We start from the raw sequence: 14,934 nt of genomic DNA on the forward strand, positions 1-14,934 counted from the left end.
AACAAGTTGTTGACAAGGGCTGGAACATCTGCAATAGCATGATATTGCTTACAAAACAGGAATGTATGTAGATTTACTGTCAGTTTTTCAGTCACTGCAGGGCCGAGGAGCAGGGAAAGAGGTTTTTGTAAAGAGATTTATAAAGTTTTGATGAATTAAAAGTGTAAGGTGCTCTATAGGAGTCTATATGGAATGTTTTTTTTTAAAGGTATATAACTAAAAGTGCGAAATAGCAAATGCCAGTTTAAGTCAGCTGTAGTCAGTCAATCAATGAGTGTTTATTTGTGTAGCACTTTTAATCCGAAGCAATGTAACTAAAAATACATAGAATTAACATAATTTATGACTATTGAAGCAAAGGAAACAAATGAGGAGATGAGAAAGTGAGGAAACCATAGCTCAGCATGAAGGAATGTTTTGTTGAGGCAAGGACTTACTATTAAAAACAAAAGTTTCCACAAGTTTCCATTATAAAAATATCAAGGCCTTGATCCCAGGCCGTTATTTTGGCCACAGTTCTGCCTCAGCCTTGACTCATCTCCCTCCTGGGACTCTCCATGTGGAATGACATTCTCCTTCCAGCACAACAGCACAGTCGCTCCTTATCACAACACTAAATACTTCACGCCCTTTTCTCCCCGCTGCGTTGCATCCGTTTCGCTCCTCTCTCTTTCTGCCTGCCTGTGCTCATCCTGCTCGTATTTATCATGTTGTGGACCAATCACAGCTAGTTTTCTCTCAAACTGTGTGGACTCAGAGAGGGAAACAAGTAAAGAGTCGCGTTTGCCTGAATAGGAAATGTTCTTCCTAAAACGTGTCTATCTTTTTTTCGTCTTTTGTAAAAAGAGTATTTTGCTTTTATTTTTTCCCAGGTGACAAACAAGTACAGATGCTGTGTTTCCCTTTGGCCTAGAGCTACGGCCTACACTAATAAAGCTGTAATTATTTATTTAGTGGAGAGTGAAAACAAGACTTTCGAACTGCTGCTACTGCTGTGAGAAATGCTGCCCGGAATAATATGTGAAAGCAGATGATGAAGCTGCCAACACACAACCAAACACATGCATTCACACTGTTACCAAGGTCATGGTTTCCTCTCACTCTAGATCAGACTGAACTGGAGGGGAAATGAAGACAGCACTTTCCTTTTGCTCCTCACAGTACGCGTGTTATAGAATGCTCTTCTGGAAGGATGTGATAGATTACACTTAAAAAGCAAAAATGCTGGTATAGATGATGAGTGGAGGTTATGTCTACTGGTAAATGTCTGTTTCAAAAAGACAATGAAAAGGATCATTTGTGCAAGACGTGTTTAAAACTAGGGATGGCACGATACCACTTTTACATGTCCGATGCAGGTATCTTAAAAATATCAGTCTGATACAATCACTTTTTCAAATATATAATTATCTAACTGTATAGCAAATATTATTCTCCCATATAGAGGAAATAAACAGCCCACAAGATGACACAGCTAAAATGCTATTCCTGATTTGTATTTACATTTTTACAGTCTGTGCCTAGTGAAGTATGCAATATGTAGGATTTGTAGGCAATATGTAGGCGATTATGTGCTATATCGATATAATGATTTATAATGATGTTTCACAGAATTTCAAAATAAAAGTGTTTGGAAGGATAAGAAGATAACAATATAATCATATTTATTTATGAATCTATTAACAAAACAAAACACATAAATAAGTAATTATAACTTGATATTAATTGGCGGGCCACAGGAAATTGATTGGGGGGCCGCAAGTTTGAGACCTCAACTTTAGGGACTTTGTTTTCTTTGTTCTTAAAAGGTTTTTCATACAAACAAACTTTGCCAAAATGCCTCCAAATGTTGTAGTATATATGCCAGGCCTGTATGTGGCAGTGTTACAGTGCCACATAAATACGCCTTAAATGGAGAAGAAGACATGGAACGCGTGTATAAAGGCCAATACATACTCCGCAAGAACAGAGAATTTTGTTCTTTTTCTCAAGGTGACAGGAACAATAACAAAGATAGTTCTGGCCAGCACATTTCATACTTCACGAGAAGCTCAAGTGCAGAACTCCCTGTGAAGTCCTCATAGGGAATGACAACATTTCCGCATGAACCACACCTACTTCACAATACTGGCCAATCACACGATAGTTATCAGACACCACACAAGTAAAATAGTCCTGCCCAGATGATGTGTCAAGAACAAGCTGTAAGAACTCCCAGACTTTACCAAGGTTGTATAGAGGAAAACTCTAGGGTTGCGTTTCAGGGCTTCCAAAAATGTTAGTTATGTGGGCAAAAATACGATACGATACAAAACTTTTGCAGATACTTCTACAATCGTTCTCGGGCCCTCCGTCATGTAAAGAGTGTGTTTATTTATGCTCTCACAAGCAGATCTGATTAAATCTGTCAGCTGTGGTTGTCATTCAAACCTGTGAAATCAGTAGCCGGTTGATAAAGTGAGAAGGTTGTGTTCACACAGCGCCGAGCCTCCTACCATGTGATTACAGCTATTGATCGATAGACGATGACACAACACTGGTGGATGTCACCTGAGGAGGGTGTGTGTGTGTGTGTGTGTGTGTGTGTGTGTGTGTTTGATGGAGAAAAACAGGCACACAGAAAGCCAGTAGAGCGAGAGCAAGTGTGTGTCCATATGTTGGTGTGTGTTGGTCCATATGCTGGCGTTTGTGTGTGTGTGTGTGTGCGTACTCTGTGTGTGTGTGTGTGTGTGTGAGTACATGTGTGTTAAAGCCTCATCCAAGGTGGTAATGTGAGATCAGACGTAGCCTGTTAGCCGCAGCCTTACATCTGCTGTCAGCCACTCGCTCTAACTCTGTTAAGGACGTTATTGATTGCTCATTATTACCCCGTTCCCTGAAAGATGAGCGTCCCCTATGATCACATTAAATCTCTCCTCTGTCCAATTCTCCTGAGATGCCTTCTGCTCATCGGTGCCCATCAAATTTCTCCTCTGAGATCTGATATCAAGCAGCCTGACGTGTTGTATTGCCTGTGGTTCTCTCCGCGTCTTGTTTGATTTACTCCAAAATAACTGCCTGTTTTCTTTCTTTCTTTCTTTTTCTATTTTGAATGGACGCACTTTAACTAATTGATGTCATAAGTCTGTGTAATGGAAATCAGCCAACACGGATGAGCCACATTTAAAATTATGATTTGCTTTTATTAGTGCAAAGACACGCATCAGGTTGTCATGTTAACTTTGTGATCCGTGTTTATTGACTTGATAGAAAACAAGAGGAGCTGACAAGAGAGTCATAATATGTGTTTAATATTGTTTTTACCGCTGTTTACTTGTCTGTGACAGGGAGTTTGTCTACAAACTGTCAAACATGCGGTCTCATTTAAAACCTGCAAATTTGTCTTCGGATTTGTTTGCGAGTTTAATCCCCCACCCCCACCCGTGGAGCCTGCCCTTTCAAGTTACCTGCCCTTCTCCTCGTGCCTCACGTTGTCATTTTTTTGCTGACGATAAACAGTTGTTGAAGGTGTCACGCGTCTGCCAGCCCCAGTAAAGAGAGGGACTGTTGAAATCCAGCCCTCAGCGAGAGGCCATCTCTTCCGTCCCTATGAATAATGCAGGGCTATCGACTGTGTCAGTTGAGCGCAAGGAGACGCATCGGCGGCGGAGGCCAGCTTGATATGCAGCGGCTGAAGCTGACTGGATGCCCTCACTTTGAGACAAACTGCTGGCAGACTGCTCTCACTTGCAGAGACAGGACCTGAATCTGCTCCTGTGAGATGAATGCTGGTTTGGTGGTGTGTTTTTTTTGTTCTTTTTTTCCCCACATGTAACCCAGTGTTTCTGTTCAAGTTGATAGAGGCAGATATAAGTGGAGAAAGAAAACAGCACAAATGTATGTCCCTGCTTATATGTATATATATATATATATATACATATATATATATACATATGTATGTATATATATATATATATATATATATATATATATATACACTTACACAGTATGTGTGTATGTGAGCACTGTGTATGCTCTAGTGCCAACAGCTTGCACAGAGCTCTAGTGAGAATCTCTTGCCCCCTCGACACGACCAGTTCAGTCTCAATGCCACCGATCGATGGGTGTATTGATCCACTGTTTGACTGTTTAGACAACCTGTGTGAATTCCTGCATAATGCGAGTTCCACAGTGGATTTACAGACGCACGTGCAGCAGGCTTCTCCGCCGACGCATGTCCGCGTGCACCTGCTGGACTGTGCATGCGTGCACACCTCAGATTTTACACTACATGCAGGTTTAAATGGAAGTAAAGCAGCTGTGTATAAGAGCATGACATGCAGCTCTTTGCAGTTCACTCTTAACTTAGTGGACTTCCCATTCACCTCTTACACATCCTGTTTGATATTCTCTTTTTCCTTCTTTCTATCTTCCATTCTTATTAATAAATCATTTTTAAAATGACACAATTTAGATGTTTCCCCCAAATAATTTATCTTTTATCAATAGTTGAGTTACTCTCCAGGTTTTGTGCTAAGCTAACTAAATATATAGGCATATCAATAAAATAAATAACTTACTGTTACGTGAATATCTCCTAGGCAAACCATTACATAGAAAATTGAGACGATGTGGGTGAAGGAGCACTCATCATGGAAATAAGGCATTTATGTTTGTTTTTGTATTAAAGCATCAGTATAGCTACAGTATATTTGCTCTTTATTCCTACCTCGGCCAAGCATAAAAGCATTTTTGTGCTTTGATTTATTAATTTCTTTGATTTATTAATTTTATAAAAGCGAGTGACTAGAAAGGCACTTTTTTTTGAAAGCGACTCATTCTGCTTCCCTTTTATTTTCCCTTTTTCTGGGACACAGTGGGGAAGAAGGCAACTGTTGGCAGATCTTTCCAGAATCTATATGAAGTGTGCAGGATTTGACACTTCAAACATGCACCATAAAGGGTGCTGCAAGTTCACAGGCTGGGGGTAGAGGTTATCCCAGCCAGGGCTTCTTCAGTAATCCACACGCACACACACACACACACAACCTGCATGTGTGCCACTCACGGCGTGCACTAATGTCTAATCCTAGTTGCTTGCCAAGTGCAAAAAAATATATTTTTTAAGAGTTGTACATGCTTTAAAATCCTTTTTTTTTTTTTAAATACTAACCCTGGTAATGAAACAAACACACACACAAACACCTATTCTTCTTGGGACCCTGCATTGCATTCCCTTCATCTGGACAACCTAAACAAAGTATTATTAACCTTAACCATAAAGAGTTAATGCCTGACCCTTCACCTTAACCTAAGCACAATTAAAATCTTTACCCTTAACTTAAACAGTTCCTCAGAAATGAGGTTGTGCCTCAGTAGGACCAGGTTTTGGTCTCCATGAGGAATACTGGTCCCGATAAGGTCAGCGTTTATGCCGGAAAAGGTCCTAAAGAGGTAACAAATACAAGTATACACACACACACACACACACTGTAAACCCGTACAGGATCTGCAAACAGAGCCTGGTGCAGACAGACAGACAGACAGACAGTAGATGCGTCCACAGATGGTGACGCTTCAGCAGTCACTGCTGCGCTGTCTGTGTGCCAGTGGTAACACACACACACACACACACACACAAACAGAGCGCCTGGCGGCAACAAACACGGTGCTGCATCATTGAGCATCGGCTGGTTTTTGTCTAACTGCTGAGGGGAAATCAGTGTGGTGTTAAGTAAGCATTCATGTGGAGCCGAGACCACACACAAACAAACATGCCACCTACTCTTCTAAAAAATACATTCGTCCTGGCTGAATAAAGTCATATGACTGAATAAAATCAAAGTTCAATGTAAATTATTGGCTGCTGAGCTTCTCTTTCAACAAGTGGTATTTGTTGATGTATTCAGAAACTCCAGTATATTACTATTTATTCCCGTGACAAATATCTCTTGTGAGCTGTCAAACTCTTACGTGGATTGTGATATATTTATCTTCTGATGCATTGTTAATATTTCCACTCTGGACCAGAGTTTGTCGTGTAGGTAATCGCCCACTCTGGCACTGCAGCGTGGCTGTTTGTGATGTGGATCGTCCTGAGGTTTGTATTTGAATAATGAGTGAGGCTGGAGCGTTCTCTTGTGCAGAGTGTCTCTGTGCCGCCACAGTAAATGACCTCTGAATAGTTGTTTTGGATTAGCCATCAAAGTCTTCTCTCGAAGTGGCCAATAGATAGGTACTTCCAGAAATGAGTCACTTGAAAATGATCATCGCCGCCGTGGCCGTATAAGATAATGGATAACCATTACACTCCATTTTCCCCAGCTCCTCACCCACACAACGCCTGCTCTTGAAATATGATGCATCCACTGTGCTTAGTGAGCACTTAATGTCCAAAAGCACCGTGTTTGTTGAGATTTACAACTGCGCCTGCAGGAGGGGGGCAGAAGAAAGAGTGCGTCGTTGTCGTATAATGTTGTTCACTCAATAATTATCTCATTTTATTTACGAAGACGGACAGCTTTAGTCGGGGTTAGAGGCTTCCTTTCTATTATCTCCACCTGCCACCTCGCTACTGCGCGCCCTCCTCCTCACCTCCCCCTAAATGACGTCCTTCATATCGAGGACTTTGCAAAGTTTCAATCGAGGGGGGCGAAGTGGCGTCGATGCAGCTTGTATTGAAAGAGTGTCAGGGAGGGGGGAAGAAAAAAAAAACTGAATTTCACCACAGTTCTCTTGCACTGGTTGCCGGATCAATGTCATTTCTAAAAGGATTAGGCCTCCTCTCAGAAATCTATTTTAATTACTGAGCACACAGGTAAACAAAGTGGTGGTGGTTCACAGGTATGGATCTGGGCGTCAGAGGAGTATTGATAGTGTGTGGCCCCAAGTTAACCTCCAGGGCGCGCGGAAAGATCCTGCAGCAGCAGCCGCCTGAGTGTGAATATGACTGTTTCTGCTGTCACCAGACAAAGACTGCAGGCATTTTCTCTTCACGTAAACTCATACTGGAGGATGTGAGTCTAACAAGGCGTTTACCTTGTTACTGAGTTAGGCTTTGTGACAGATTGGGCTTCAGGACATTTACCTACACTATTTTTTCGTGCTAGGTGATATTGGTGACATTTATTTGTGTGTGTGTGTGTGTGTGTGTGTGTGTGTGTGCATTGGGGACCCACCAATGCTGATTTTCCACAGGTGCATCCACTCCCACATGATTACTCCCCACATCCCCTGGACTTTAGAGTGAAGTAACATTTGGGGGCTTGTTTGTGATATTTTTAAAAGAGGAAATTTGAAATTTGACTGTCTTCAGTGTCAGTGTTTTTGAATATTTGCTGTGGTAGCAGTTGCGTTAGATATCAGAGTTTGGGTGCAGCCATATCTCCTTAATCCTATTAAACAATTTTGGTATTTATATACATTTTATATATATATGCATTATGATGTGTTACATGAAGTTATTTAATTGCCTTTGCATCATTTATAGGTTAGAAATAAGAATTGGCCGATTTGATGATTATTCTTGTGTAAAATACCAGTTTACCAGAGATTTAAGTGCAGCCGATACACAACATTTTTTTAAACAATAATTATTATTATTATAATGATAATTAAAATAATAATAAACAATTACACAAGTGCAAAAACCACAGTAGCTTCATTGTGTAATGTATTCTAAAATCAGCTGATCACACATGACTCAAACCCCCCCCCCCCCCCGGTTGTGTGTACGTGGATCTTTGTCCGCCCGTGAAAGGTTTTCCTTTCAAATTGATGAAAGAGATGTGCAGATGCTGTGAGGGTTGTGACACTGTTGGAGCACAGTGGTGCTCAGAGCCTGTACAGATGTTTTGTTCACCAGATAAGAATAATCTGTTTGCCTCAGCAGGTCTGATGCTTCTGTCCAAGTTGGTGTATCCTGTATGTATCTTGCCTCTGTGTGTGTGCATTGCTGTGTGTATGCTGGGCTGTCTTTGAGGAAGGAACCCCGCGTCGAGCCGGGTGATTAGGCACGCTGCGCTAGTCACAGGAAATGGAGTAGCTGACGGACAGGCCGAGTGCATTATAGATGAATGCCGTGTGTTAGCAGCGCCGAGCCCCCGCCGAATATCTCTCAATTTCCTCTCTGAATGACAAAAGAAGCCACGCACAATTTCCTTGATCCGGAGCATTTGTTTAACTGCGCCCTACCCATTTAACCCACCCATTCAATAGTCTGTCTAGTAAAAGGAAATTTAGACAGTGTCAATTTATACAGCTCTAAGGAAGATGTGATACTGCTGCGCTGGGGTGACCATGATATGCCTCTGGAATGTAGCAGGAGATTTATCACGGTTAAGTATGGCTCCTTCTGTGTGCTAAATTTAGATTCATCATTAAATATAGCCTAATATTTTTTAAAAAAGCCTGAATATTTCTGTTCCACGATGAAGCCAGTTTCTCCAAGCCAAGTGTCTTGGTTGTTTTTACTCCAAATCTGCTCCGCACATACTTCAAAGTTTGATGGCGGTAGCTGCGGAAACTTGTCACAAGGTCAGAGATCACAGATTACAATGAATATTTGATTTTTTTTTCTTTTTTTTTTTCTTAAAGACGCTGTCATTTGTCAAATATCTTTATTTCACAGCTCTGAGCTGTCATTTTTTACAGCACCCTCCCTCCCTCCTCCTGACTGTCTTTGAGTTAGTGACAGCTCATCTCTCCCGGTCACTGCTCGCCGTCTAGACTTTGAACTCCCTCTGTTTACTCCCTTATCTGTTGTTGTTGTTGTTGTTGTTTTTGTCGACAGGCGAGTCCTTGTAATGGTAAGCTGCGACTGAATTGAAGGCTTCAAAGACGTGGATTTGGGCTTGTTGGAAGTTTTCAGAGGGAGAGTGGTGCTGTGGTGGACAGTTTTGCTGCTTGTGACACGGGGTGAAAGAGAAATTTAATTCACCTGTTAAAACACATTTGTCTTTTTATTTATTTTTGATGTAGTTTTGATTCAAATCTAAATGGCTTCAAGTGAACAGCAATTTATTTTTAATTCTTAGCCTTTGTCACTTGTTGCTTTAAAGGCAGCGTATGTAAATTCTACCACTAGGGCTCTCTCAATCAAAAGAATTTGTACACAGCAGCCACTTTGACACGTTAGCATTTCAAAAGTGTTAGTGGTCGCACTAACGATGGCACTGTTCAGAACAGGAAACCGAGGAAACTAAATGGGACTCAGCCTTCATTAATTACACCTGTGTTTTTCCGACTGTGACCTGTCAAAATGGCTGCTGCGCAAAGGGCCTTTTATAAAAGACATAGTTTGATGACATCTGGAAGCAGCATGGGATCATGTCAATTATTGTTTTGTTGTCCCCTGTACGTTAGTGTTTGCCGAAAATTATAAAAGACAAAGACAGTAAAGCTGACGAAGTCTTTAAAAGGGGGACAAAATGCAACGATGTGTTACTTTGTATAAAAATTCCAATTTCTATGGACTTAAATAGGTAAAGGGGACATGTTACAGAGACTGTGTCATGTGTGTGTGCATACATGTATGTGTTATGCGTGTGTGCATGTGACACCAGCTCATGACTAATTTCATAATTAATTGCCTTTTGGAGGACCTAATCACATTATTTGACACTCTACTGTAGGTTGTGTGCCAATACAGCGTAGCCTGTGGCTTAGTCACAGTGTGCTGGACTCATTAACAAGGTGGTCCAGAGGTTGTTAAACACACACAAGGCCTGCGTGCATGAGAATTCACACACCCAATAAAACAATGGCTGCATACACATGGGCATATTTAGGCTTTTCATACACACACACACACACATACACATGCAGCAATTCAGGGTTTAAAAGATGCCCTCTGGTGTATTTGATAAGGATTTGAATAACTGGCTGATTAGATTTCCCCGGTGGTGTTTGAAACAGGTCTCTCTTGATGAAGTTATCGCTTGTCATGCAAGTCCGTCCTCTTATGAAGAGACTGGAAATCATTATTATTATTTTTTTTAAATGAAATTGACATGGTAGTTTGTTTCTGAAGGGCTTCAGTGTCTGTTTATATTGGAAAGAAAAAACAGGCCGCGCGCACGTTTGTACGTCTCATCTCAGATTGTGTGTGTCTGTGTGCGTGTGTGTGTGTTTTACATGTCAGCATCAACATGTGAGCCGGCATCTCTTCCCTACACTCACACAGCTTAATTATGACGTTACCAAAATGGGCAGTTTGCTCTGACACCCCGCTTGCAGAATCACACAGCGGACAGACTTAAAAGAGCTCATTAGCTCTCTCTAAAGAGCTGTTTACCGCACATACACACACTCAGTAACAGGCAGCTCTGTTGATGCAGATGGACGTCGAGTGTAATGAGAATGATTACACTTCTTTATGCTGGAGGAGAGAGAAAAAAAACAGAAAACAAAGTGCTGCTGGCAGACTTAACACTTCAGAAAGCGGAGAAGATTTTTGTTGAATGTTGTTTCATGATCCCTCTCCCACTGTCTTCCAGTGCAGTCACACACTTTACTGCCTGAGTCCATCAAATGCCTCTGCAAATTTCCCCCAGGCCTTAAACCCCATTGTGGACATAGCAAAAAAAAAAAATCAAACATCCTGCTGCCTTGCTGCCAGGGAATTGGATGATATATGACTTTTATCACACATCATAATAAAAATACCTATATACATATAGGATCTTTATTGTCATTGCACAACGGAATTGCAAGGTCAGATAGAAAGGGTTGATCAGGGCCGCTGAGACTTAGCGCGCCGTCACAAGGGACCAGTCACAATCATTTGATCGTGGTGAATTTCCATTATCAGTATAATTGTCAATGGGGAAAATTGTTAATGTTGCATATAATTGACTTAAAAAAAAAGGTGTCTAGCACACCAATTACAGTCCTAGTGATCTATTTCGAAGTGTAAAAGTGGTACAAAATGGCTCAGTGGCGCCCCGAAAGGTGAAATCCAGTAGGACAAAGTTGAAATTTGCACCAAATTTCACGAAACTTGGTGGAAACATGACACAGCCCAAGACAAAGGGTGTGTCCTTGTGCAAAATTTCACACGTGAGATAAGGGACCCAGCCAGAACACGTCCACACATGTAAACTGAGGGCATGATTATGGCCACCTGCTGGCAGGGAGGCAGCTGTGAGGTGGCAATGCTGCATGCAGCTTTTTACCAATTAATATTTGTATTAAAAAATGTTCTCACCAAAACTGTAGTCTAAAGGGATTATGGTTTTTGTAAAGCTGTTTTTGTACACTTATCACAATAATACATACAACATCCAGCAAGATATTATAAAGAAATTGAAATGGTAGAAAAATATTCACCTCATCTTAAGGGAATTTTGCACAGCTTTTAAATGTATTGTCATAGTGCACAATATCCTGTAACCCAGTAAAAAAGGCTTTTGCAACCAAAAGACACTTGTGTAGATTTTGTTTTTCATACAGTAATTCAAAAAGGAAAATGGCCTGAAATATATTTGAATGAATAGCTGGCATTGAAGCCGTTGATTCTTTTATTAACATCAAAATAAAAATACAGTGATTAAGTACATTTTTCTTTCTCTTTTTCAATAAACTTCAGACATTGTACTTCGAGATACATTGATATTTCCACCTGTTAACTCTGCACATCTGCACCACCACATGAAGTGACTTTGCTCATTGTTCGTGACAATTACATCACACTGAATTAAAGTTTCCAGCCAGGATGATCCCAAAGTCAGTCCTCCTCCATCTCCTCCATATGTTCTGGAACAGGAGCAGCAAGTTCAAAGCGTTGAGTTCAAAGCATCTGTCCTCATTTGAATAACGTAGAGTAATCGCTATTACCTTATTTAAATAGTGCAAGTTATCATTTGGCCTTCATTTGCATTGCAGTGGTAATCACTGCGTCTCTGCATTAACCTCATTATGGAAGAGATGAAAGCCCTGATGGAGGCTGACACACTCTTTTATATATGTTATCTTTATTAATGATGGAATTAGAAAGATTCATGTTTCTTAAAATAGAGGACATATAGAGTTTGATGGAGTGTCAAACTATGGCAGGAAAGTGCGTGCTATTCACAAGGCTTGGTCTCTTTTCTTGTCCATGATTATTCTCTTGATTATGTCTCTTTATCCCTCGCCAGCAGCCTTTTGTATGTGTTAAATCAACTCATATTTGTCTTGGAACAACCTCATTTCACGTGTTTTAGGTTCACCCAGCAGCTTCTTTATAGTCTCACAAATCATTGTATTTGTGTTATTATACAATGTATCAATATGTGTTAAAAATCCAGTGATTCAGTGACAAAGCCCTCTCAAATTATTTACTGTATATTCTGACACATCGAGACCCACTGTGCATTTAATTGATTGTGACACGCATTTATCAAGACCGGCCACTATTAATACCATTCTATATCGATGACAGCAACCTCCATAAAGGCTCACGTTTTTTACATTTGTCTCACATTTAATTCGACACCTTTATTCAGCTCATTGTTCCACCCATGAGAAATGTCGTTGGCCATTAACATAAGTGATTCTTTAACCTGATACACCATAAAATGTCTGCCTTATATAGAAACCTTTATTGTCACAATCGACACATTACAGTTTACCACATATTACAATATACCAAGCAAAAATATTGAAGCATAGATAGAAAAAATATTTTCCCTTTGTATTTGACCTTATTTTAAGTTGGTTTTTTTTGAAGTTCAAGAAGTATTGGAAAGTCTCTTGTACAATGCAATATTATAATACTGGAGATATCCCATAATCTCTAGTATTATAATATTGTATGGTAGTAAAATACTGGACAATTAAGTCACTGGGATGCAGGGTCATTGCTAAATCGCTTAATTGCTTGGTGGCTGAGATTTATGATGACTCTCTTTGTCAAGGTATCCCATCTCAGGTCATGAAATAAATAAAGTTTTACATTATTTTAGCATCCTGGTCCTGTAAAATTCCACTTCTGTCCATCAGACAGAAGGGTCTGCACTATGGCTTTTTATGATAATATCAGTATCGGAGAAGGTCAAGTGCTTGACACATTGTTTTAATTCCCTGATTGCTGGTGGGGGTCAATAATTAGGTTAGTGAATGGAAAGATTACGCAGTGCCCCTTTTCTAAATGACTCAGTGCGACCCGTAAACCTTCAAGACAAGAAAGTGCTAAAAGAGCTCTGGATTGAGATGTGAGAAGGTGGAGGAGGTGTACGCTGAAGACATGAATGAATCCAGATGAGAGCTCTGGCCACAGCTTTGGTCTGTGGCTTTGTGTCGTCCCTTTACCCAGGTGCTTTACTTACTGTAGGTCTATATGATCTTGTGAAGTTGAAGAGCTGATTTAGAAATAATAGAGGTTTCATGTGCAATATCAAAGCACCATTGTTCACATCAAAAGAATTGAGTTGTGATGGCAAACAACCACACAGACCCCTGTTTATATAAATATATATTTTTTTATAATTCCTTCATATTGTATTACGAATACCTACATAATTTCTTTTAAAATAATGATCACTTCATTTTTCTCCCAACAATATGCCTTCCTATTAATTTTGCTGCTTTGGAGAGTTTTTTGTGGAATCTGTATTTGGCCCAAAGCCTCGTTTTCTCTTCTTTTGTAACCTTTTACTGACTTTGTGGTTTTCTCCTTGAAATACTGCCCTTTTATTCCCCCACAATATATTCTCAATTTTAAAGCAGCCTCCCAGCTAATGCGAAACTTCCCTCCACTCAGCTCTTTGTCTAAGGCGTCCCCTGCTCGCAACACTGGGAGGGTGACAGGCGTGCCAGCCCCTGCTAGACTCCCCTCGGCTAAAATGTTGTAAATTAACACAATTAGCAGATCGCCATTCTGCTAATTAGCCACTGGCGTCTGCCGAGAGATGGCTGGAGAGGAGAATCAGAGAGGAAATAGGAGTCTGGGGATTCCCCCCTCCCTCTCTGTGCTGTTACCAAACAAACACAGGGCCTTGGAAAAGGGAGCAAGACAGTGTGAATGTGTGTGTGTTTGTGCTTTTATTTTTTTGTGCATGTCTGTGTTTTCAGGAGCGTAAATGGATTTGCTGTTCCATGAATGGATGTTTTGTGCAGGCCTGCATTACTCGCACAGACACCAAAGCACACATAATCTGAAGGAGGCATTGCTCACTAGACCCCCAACTGTGGATCTCTACATGCATCCACTGCCAGTCAATAAGTCGGAGGAAGCCGCCTAAATGACACCGATATTATCCTTTATTTGTGTGCACTAAGTCAAATCAAATGGGGTTCAATGTGCCGTGCAGCTGCTGTGATTACGCCCCGTCCAGCCTTTGATAGCTTTGATACCACAGCTTTGATAGTGAGACAACGATGGAGTCGCTGTGTGACTGTCAGTGTTTGCAGATGGCTTTGGCTGGGATTAAAGGAAACAGTGGCTCTCCAGCCTCCTGAGGCAATAAAGGGGAGAGCCAGGTGAGTGTGTCTGAGATGAGATGGAGCAAGAAAGGAGGGAGGGAGGGGAGGAGGTGAAGCAAGCACAGAGGGAGTAAATAAAAAGAGGGGTGGCTGCAAAGAAAGCACAGAAAGGGAATGAAAAGAAGAGATATATATCGAAAGGGATGGAGTAAAAATAAAAGGGGGGTGAGGAGAAATAAAGAAGGATCTAACAGGAGGGGAGGTGGAAAATGGATGACCAAAAAAAGCAAAGAGGAGGGAATGGGAGGGAAGACAAGGCAGCGGGGAGGCATGAAGAAGAGATGCAGACAGAAAGGTAAAGAGAATGGTAGAGAGAGGAGGTCAAGGTGGAGCTGTGCAGACAGGAACTAAGCTTGAGACACAATGTGTTGTAATTCATAGCTCGCTGCAGCTCCTGTGTGCGTGCCTGTGTTTGTCCGTCTGGGTCAGTGGATGTGAGCTTGTGTGTGTGTGCGCGTGTGCTCGTCATCACGCTCGAGTGCAGGCATAGAT

At 41.1% G+C, this 14,934-nt stretch overlaps 1 protein-coding gene across 2 annotated transcripts in view; it reads left to right on the forward strand.

The window, feature by feature from the left end:
• LOC131455515 (fidgetin-like) overlaps window positions 1–14,934 on the forward strand; it is a 33,451-nt gene that overhangs the window by 12,097 nt on the left and 6,420 nt on the right. The gene's annotated exons all lie outside the window — the stretch shown is intronic.

Source organism: Solea solea, chromosome 2 (genome assembly GCF_958295425.1).
Source record: "Solea solea chromosome 2, fSolSol10.1, whole genome shotgun sequence".
Classification (NCBI taxonomy): Eukaryota; Metazoa; Chordata; class Actinopteri; order Pleuronectiformes; family Soleidae; genus Solea; species Solea solea.